General features: G+C 39.8%; 1 pseudogene; it reads right to left on the bottom strand.

The window, feature by feature from the left end:
- Positions 1-7,154: 7,154 nt before the first annotated feature.
- LOC126058796 (ubiquitin-conjugating enzyme E2 variant 2-like) lies at positions 7,155-7,546 on the bottom strand (annotated as a pseudogene).
- Positions 7,547-8,338: the final 792 nt, after the last annotated feature.

The raw sequence follows: 8,338 nt of genomic DNA, 5'->3' as shown, positions 1-8,338 counted from the left end.
CTCTCACGCTTCAGTTTGTAAGTTAAATAAACAACACAGAAATGGAAACAGTCTATGATTCTCAAGTACAAGGATCTTCTCAGCCACAGGATTTACTTTAGCACTTCCTGAGAAGTGCTACTGTAAATATACAAGCCCACACCCACCCACTTGCAAATTGTACTCAAAAAAGAATGCCAAATGAATGAGTCTCTTGAATGCGCCAGAGACGCTAGAGTGCAAAAAGCTGCATTTCTTCTAGAGTGCAAAAAAAAAAAAAAAAAAGACAAAACCAGCACACTAGTTTTTTTCAGGCATGTGTCTACAACTACTAGTCTGCCTACGTTCCCATTTCTTATTTCTTGCTTTTTCTAAGCCACCTACCCTTCAGTGTTTCCTCACTAGGCAAATTTAAAAACAATAAAAAAAAAAAAGTGGAAATTTTCTTTGTTCCAAAATCTCCTGACCTTCTCTATCTTCACTACAGTCCTTCCTGTTCTCACGGGTAGGCAAATAGGAATCAGAGAATCAAATAATCTCAAGCCTTAGAGGGATCTGGAAGATCATTTAGTAGAAAATCCAGGAAAGATAATATAAAATTTTAGATTTTTCAAAGCTGGAGTGAATCTTAAAAAGAATTCAACCCCATATTTGAATTCCCTCTGAAATACACAGAAATTGCTGAAAGACAATTTAAAATTCTTAAATCCTTAAGTCTACCTCCTTCCCACTTTTTAAAACACTAAATTATCAATTTGGACTTCTACACCAATAATGCTTCAAACTGTCATAAAATAATTACTGTACACATCATATAAAACTAATGCTATCTGTCATGCCTAAATTAAGTTTGGGGCCCTGGTAGCACAGTGGTTGAGAGCTAATCAAAAGGCTGGCAGTTTGAATCCACCGACCTCTTCTTGGAAACCTTATGGAACAGTTCTACTCTGTCTTATAGGGTTGCTATGAGTTGAAATCGACTCGATGGCAATGGGTTTGGGTTTTTTGTTTATTTGTTTAAATTAAGTTCATGATTTGTTTATTTTTGTTTAAAACAGTAATTCTTTCCCTCCTATGATAATCTTCCAGTCTGTTTTTTGATAGCAGAGAAAAAACAGAAAAACAGAAATCATCTCTACTTTCCTATTCTCTTTTTGGTTCAAATCTCAAAGGGTATTGAACTGGGAACTTAAGCATAATTAAAGAGAAAATAAAACAAGAAAAAGTAAACACAATAAACTATTTAAAAAATAAAATTCTAAAGCTGGAATGGACCTCAGAAAAAATCTAGTACAATATTTTTATTTTGTAAGATGAACAAAGGAAGACCTACAAAGTTTACGTGACTTACCCAAAACCAAACTCGTTGCCATCAAGTCGTTTCTGACTCATAGCAACCTTATAGGACTAAGTAGAACTGCTCCACAGGGTTTCCACGGATACACAAATGGCTAATGGTGTAGCCTTTGCTAGGCCCCCTTCTTTTGACTTTCAGAACATGAAAGATCTCAAGAGAAACTAACGTATAAAGAATATTTTGGCTTCTCTTGGCTCTCTTGGTTCCTGAAAGCTTCTTTACTAAGCATTTGGAGTCTGAGAACTTAATTTCTTTCTTTACTTTTTTTCTTTTTTGGCACAGCAGCTAACCTAATTTAAACTATTTCAGCCCCAAAGTTATAGAAATATGTGTTATATATGTACTCTTAATGAGCCAGTTCAATTTCCAGATCATTTTAAGTGTTTGGAAAGGATTACACAGCCTCCTAGTTCTTGGCTATCTACAATAACGAAAAGGAACAGTGATACAGGTAATTCAGAATAATAAATAACTCCAGTAATTTCAACCTAATTAAAATGTACACATTAGTAACTAGCGGAATATATTAATGGAATCAACCTTCTTAGGCAAGACCTATATGTCAGAAATTTTGTTGTTGTTGTTGTTAGGTGCTGTCGAGTTGGTTCCGACTCATAGTGACCCCATGCCCAACAGAATGAAACAATGCCCGGTTCTGAGTCATCCTTACAATCATTGTTATGCTTGAGCTCATTGTTGCAGCCACTGTGTCAATCCACCTCACTGAGGGTCTTCCTCTTTTCCGCTGACCCTGTACTCTGCCAAGCATGATGTCCTTCTCCAGGGACTGATCCCCCCTGACAACATGTCCAAAGTGTGTGAGACACAGTTTTGCCATCCTTGACTCTAAGGTGCATTCTGGCAGTACTTCTTCTAAGACAGATTTGTTTGTTCTTTTGGCAGTCCATGGTATATTCAATATTCTTCACCAGCAGCACAATTCAAAGGTGTCAATTCTTCTTCGGTCTTCCTTATGCATTGTCCAGTTTTCACATGCATATGATGTGATTAAAAATACCATGGCTTGGGTCAGGTACACCTTAGTCTTCAATGTGATATCTTTGCTCTTCAACACTTTGAAGAGGTCCTTTGCAGCAGATTTACCCAATGCAATGCATCTTTTGATTTCTTGACTGCTGCTTCCATCGGTGTTGATTGTGGATCCAAGTAAAAGGAAATCCCCACATGTCTGTCAGTTTGTCGTACTGTGGGGGCTTGTGTGTTGCTGTGATGCTGGAAGCTATGCCACCGGTATTCAAATACCAGCAGGGTCATCCATGGAGAACAGGTTTGAGCCGAGCTTCTGGACTAAGACAGAGTAGGAAGGAGGACCTGGCAGTCAGAAATTTTAGGGCCCTGCTTATAAGAGAAGTGTTGATAAGAACCTCAGATGTTCTGGAATATACCTCAGATTGGAGAGGTCTAAGCAGTAGGTTATGCTTTGCTTCAAAAGACGGAATATTCAGTATGTGCAAGGAAGTGGATGATAAAGCTGATATAGATTCTGTATAGAGTTCCTAGGATGGACCTAATATCCTGAATAGTTGTGGGAAGAATCAAAAGGAATCATCACTTGTAACCACAATGGTGCTCATCCACCCACTTCAATACATTCCAAGTTAATTATTCTTTCAATTCCATTTGAACTATACGCACCTCTTCCCTTTTTATCTTAGTAGATTTTTTCTTTTCTTTCCCCCAAATTTTATTATTTTTTTGTTGTTTCTGAGAATACAGATCTCAAAACATGCAACATTTCAACAGTTTCTACATTTCAACAATTTCTATATTTACCATTTAGTGAACATTGGTTACATTCTTCAAGTTGTGCAACCATTCTCACCCTCCTTTTCTGAGTTGTTCCTCCTCATGAACATAAACTCACTGCTCTCTAAGTTTCCTACCTCATCTTCCAATTTGCTGTTATCAGTTTGATCCCATAAAGCTAATTCTTAAAAGAGCATAATGTTCAAAGCAGATATAGCTTTTTGATACTCATCATTTTTAAGGGATGAGGCAATCAACTTTTTATTTACAAGGAGCTCTGGAGCTCTAGATCTATATCTATACGTTCTATATCTATACCTTCTGAGATGGACATTTTGCAAACTAGATTTATGACGAATAATTGAGAGTTCACTTTTAAAATTAAACCCCACGTACAGTTTCAGTACTTTCTTAGTTGTACTGGCACCACTGCAGAGAGCGTTCTCTAAAACTATGCCTGTACATGGGGAATCAAGAGATGTCGGCACAGCTGGTCTTCTCGGGTCACTCATCGTAGCGACCAGTGTGGATCCACGCATGCTGGGAATGAGCTGTGGTAGATCAGAGAATTGCTCTCATGATTATTTTTCTTACTGCTGGATGGGAAGACTATTCATGGATAAAGCTCTTTCTCATTCTCTGCAGATGGCATATGTCCAGATCTTTTAGAGTTTTTTCTCTTTTTAAGAATTATGTTACCCCTTGTATACATATTTTTTCAAATTATTTCTTCTTAAATAAAGAATTCCAGAACTAGATACCTTTGTGGATACAGTTTTTGCTAAAAAGCAGTTCTTCTTTATCTACAGTCTTTACTCCTTCAACCCATCCTACTTCAACCTTGAATATTCTGTTTCCAATTTTTGGCCACTAGGTGTCATAAGCATTCACACAAATACCACAAAAGTCCTTGAATATCTTGACTTTCCATGCAAAATTTTATGTTACTTGAGCCCACAGATTATCTCACATTTATGTGTAATTCAAACTCAGAATAGAAATTTCTGAAAAAGTCATAAACTAAAGGAAAAGCAAAAATGGAAACCTTTGATGGGCGTGAATGGTTTGTGCAGTACAATGGATCACTTTTACATTTTCACTGTGGTCTTGTAAATCCCACCAAATGATTGGGTGGGTCTATACAAATAAGATGCTTGTGGCCCACCAAGGGGATTGGACAGCTTGCTGATAATGCAAACAAGGTGAGTGGCACCTTGTGGGGATGGCACCATGCAAGTAAGGTGTATGGAACCCCAATGAAGGAATTGGACGGTTTTGTCATCCCACTAGACTTAAAATGAGCCATTCCAGAGGTGGAAAGGGGGGACCTCACTACTACCAAGCAGAAGAGCAGGGAGCAGAGCGCATCCTTTGGACCCAGGGCCCCCACACTGAGAAAGTCTTAGATTCAGGAGACAAAGAGCTGTAACAGCAGACATGGCACAAGACAGCAAGAAGCTGTGGCAAGCACAGCAGAAAACTGGCAGTAGCAGAACCAGGAGATGGTGTGGTGGGCTTCTCAGGCCACAGAACAAGAAAGCTCAGTGTTTTCAGGCAGGAGGTTTGCTGGTGGAATGGGGTGCTCTGAGCACTTGTTGGTGGAGCTAAAAAGTTTTGCAACACTTACCCAAGCAGGGCAGTATCTGGGCCAGGCCAAGAGGTCCAAGGGGCCAAGGGGCCGAGGGCTGAGAGGCCGAGGGCCAGGGACGGATCTGCCTGTAGGCACAGCCAAGAAGCTGTCCTGACCAAAGGGTTGTATCCTGAGTTGTTCCTGATCCTGAATTGTAACCTGTTACTTCCTTAATAAACCCCATAATCGTATTGTTTGTGAATTCTGTGTAGCCATTGCAATGAATTATCAAACTCGGCAACGAAGTAGAGTGCCATGGGAGGAAAGACTGGTGTCAGAATCGGGAAAAAGGTTGGAGAGCGGAGGTATGTTGACCCCTGCTTCACAGGAATAAGCTTTGTGCTGATACAGATGCTGATTCCGTCTCCCCACTGTGAAGTGAGAGGAGGTCAGAGGCCCCCACCACACCGTTTTCATAGTTCATCACAGGAGTAAATCCGCACAACTTTGAACTCTGCAGAACTCATTCCTTCCAGATTCTGTCCCCTGCTTTGCCTCCCGAGGGACCTTTATTCTTACCAGCAGTTGCTATGGAGTCAATTCGGACTCACGGAGACCCCACACGTGTCAGAGTAGAACTGTGAAGTTCTAAAAAGTTTTCAATGGCTGGTTTTTCAGAAGTAGATGGCTAGTCCTTTCTTCCAAGGCACCTCTTGATGGACTTGAACCTGCAACATTTTGGTTAGCAGTGTGTGCTTTAACCCTTTGCACCATCGTGGGATTCCTCTAGTCTTACAACATGAGATTAACAGGCAGCTTCTGCTTTTAGTGATGGTCTGCGCAATAGCACCTTGAAAAATCCTTCAGAAATCTTTGCGTTGCCTTGGAATAGGAAAACATGTGAGCCATCAGAACCCGCTCTAATTGTACTTATTTATGTTTCAACTGAAGGGGCTGACACATTACAAATTTATTTTAAAATCAGGGCCTCTTAGAGCTTCAAGGATTCTTAGAATGATCAATTCTAACCTTTTCATTTTATGTTAAGGAAATGATGCCTGAAGTGGTTGGTAGCAGAACTAGACCCTGGACACACACCCCTGACTCCTAGGTATCCTACTTCCTCTTTGTACTTATTATTTTTCTTAGGATAAATTCATGTATCAACTCTGGGATTTTGAAGAAAATATAAACCATAATATTTCTTGCTGTTTTTAGGTGCCATTGAGTCAGTTCCAACTCACAGCAACCCTACGTACAACAGAACGAAACACTGCCTGGTCCTGTGCATCCTCATAATTGTTGCTATGTTTGAGCCCATTGTTGCACCACTGTATCAATCCATTTTCTTGAGGGTCTTTCTCTCTTTTGCTGACCCTCTACCCAACATAGGAAACCCTGGTGGTGCAGCGGTTAAGAGCTACAGCTGCTAACCAAAGGGTCAGCCGTTCGAATCCACCAGGCGCTCCTTGGAAACTCTATGGGGCAGTTCTACTTTGTCCTGTGGGGTTGCTATGAGTCGGAATCGACTCGACAGCACTGGGTTGGGTCTACCCAACACGATATCCTATTCCAGGGACTGGTCCCTCCTGATAACATGTCCAAAGTATGTGATGAAGTCTCGCCATCCTTGCTTCTGAGGAGCATCCTGGCTGTACTTCTTCCAAGACAGATTCGTTCATCCTTTTGGCAATCTATAGTATATTCAATTTTCTTCACCAACACTGTAATTCAAAGTCAGCAATTCTTCTTCAGTCTTCCATATTCATTGTTCAGCTTTTGCTTGCATTCAAGGCAATGAAAATGCCATAGTTTGGGTCAGGCGCACCTTTGTCCTCAAAGTGACATCTGTGCTTTTCAACACGCTAAAGAGGTGTTTTGCAGCAGATTTGCCCAATGTAATGCATAGTTTTATTTATTTATTTTTTCATTTTCATCAACTCCCCCTACTTTTTTTTTTAATAAATAAGATATCAAAAACAACTCTGAACATATTTTTCATACTACTAGTAGTCAGAACCCACAGCGCTTCAAAAATTAACATAACTGCCAAAATATTCATTGTACTTGCTACTTAAAATAATTTAAACTGCAGCTTTTTCACTGAGCAAAATGGATACAGCATGGCCTTGATGGTTCCCTCCTGGAGACTGGTTTTCAGAAACATACATCCTTTCACAGCAACCTGACACTTCTCCAGCAAGCTTTCATTTTGTAAACTTGAATTCTATTTCCAGTACTTCAAGTTGATGTTTAAATGACAGTGCCTTGAGAAGAGAGAAGTGCTGCATTTTTCCTCCTGTGACCTGAAAACGTAACGGGTGTACAAATATTGAGTGTATTCTTACAAATGTCCAGGTCATGTTTAGCAGCTGGAATTCTTTGACTTAATGTGTAGGTATTTTGCATTGGCATACTTAATCAAGACAGTAACATCAGTAGAAGGTTTTTAATTCAAGACAAGTTTAGGATTCACTAATATTAATTGTTGTATGTTTGGCTTTCTGGTGGTTGTGGAAGCTTCATATTTTCTTTGGATAGCATTAGAGGTCCTAGCTTTTGAAGTGCAACTTTAATGCTATATGAATTTGCCATTTTGCTGACATTGATATGCTCCATGCATCCACCATTCCCCTGGAATTATTTATTCCATTCATATTTAGTTTTTGTTATAAATCTATATGATGGAGGAGCTTCTGGGTATTTAGACCCACATACGACTTTCAGGCTATATATTCTGTTTTCATAATTTGTCCTTGGTGGCCCAATTATCATGTCTGTCTACCTTGTAAGTGTCATATCTTCATCATCTTCAAGGCTAACCATACATCACTTACTCCTTTTTGTCCTTCTTCAAGTTCTTCCAACAAGCAAAAATTACAAGAAACTGTAACTCCTGGACTCTCTGTGAAAGGACGGACTGTATGGTCTTCCATGTTCTCAGCAGCAGCTAGCATTGAACATCCTCCAGCTCAGTAAGGTTCATTAGTGGAGATTTAATTTTTTAAAAATAGGCTATGAGTTGTTGGAGCAATGACAAGAAACACATTTTAATACTCTCATTATGCAGATTTTGCAGGTTACATCTTTATGCAGATAGATAGAATACCTGTTCTTTTTAGTTTTTAATTGGTATTTCAAGTCAACCAGATCCATACACATCTTTTAATGAAGTCTTTCTTTAAAAGAAAATGACCATGTTTGAAGAAAAAATGCCGTCTATCCACTGGTATTCTAATTCAAACAGAATGTTATTGTTATTCTCATCAAGATGAAAAGGAACATCAGTGTGATCATTAAGGTTGTGTGTCATCTTGGCTGGGCCATAATTCTCAGTGCTTTGACAGTTATAACGCAGTTTGGCAGTCGTATAATGATGCGATCACCTCCATGGTGGGATCTGCTGTGAATAGCCAATCAGTTGGAAGGGAGTTTCCTTGGGAGTCTAACCTGCATCTTATATAGCTGAACTTTCTGGCAAGGCTCTTGGGCTTTGGCTGGCTCTGGATCCCACAGCTTGTACCTGTTCGTCTGACCTCTGGTTGTCTGGACTTGAGCTAGCAGCTTACCTGCCATCTTGTTTGCCGATCTTGGGATCTGTGAGCCAGAGACCTGATGTTCAACTTGCCAGTCTTGGGATCATCAGCCCCTGTGGCTATGTGGAT

This window comes from Elephas maximus, chromosome 15 (assembly GCF_024166365.1).
Source record: "Elephas maximus indicus isolate mEleMax1 chromosome 15, mEleMax1 primary haplotype, whole genome shotgun sequence".
Taxonomy (NCBI): Eukaryota; Metazoa; Chordata; class Mammalia; order Proboscidea; family Elephantidae; genus Elephas; species Elephas maximus.
The sequence above is the reverse complement of the archived record's forward strand: the minus strand, read 5'-3'. Positions and strand labels throughout refer to the sequence as shown.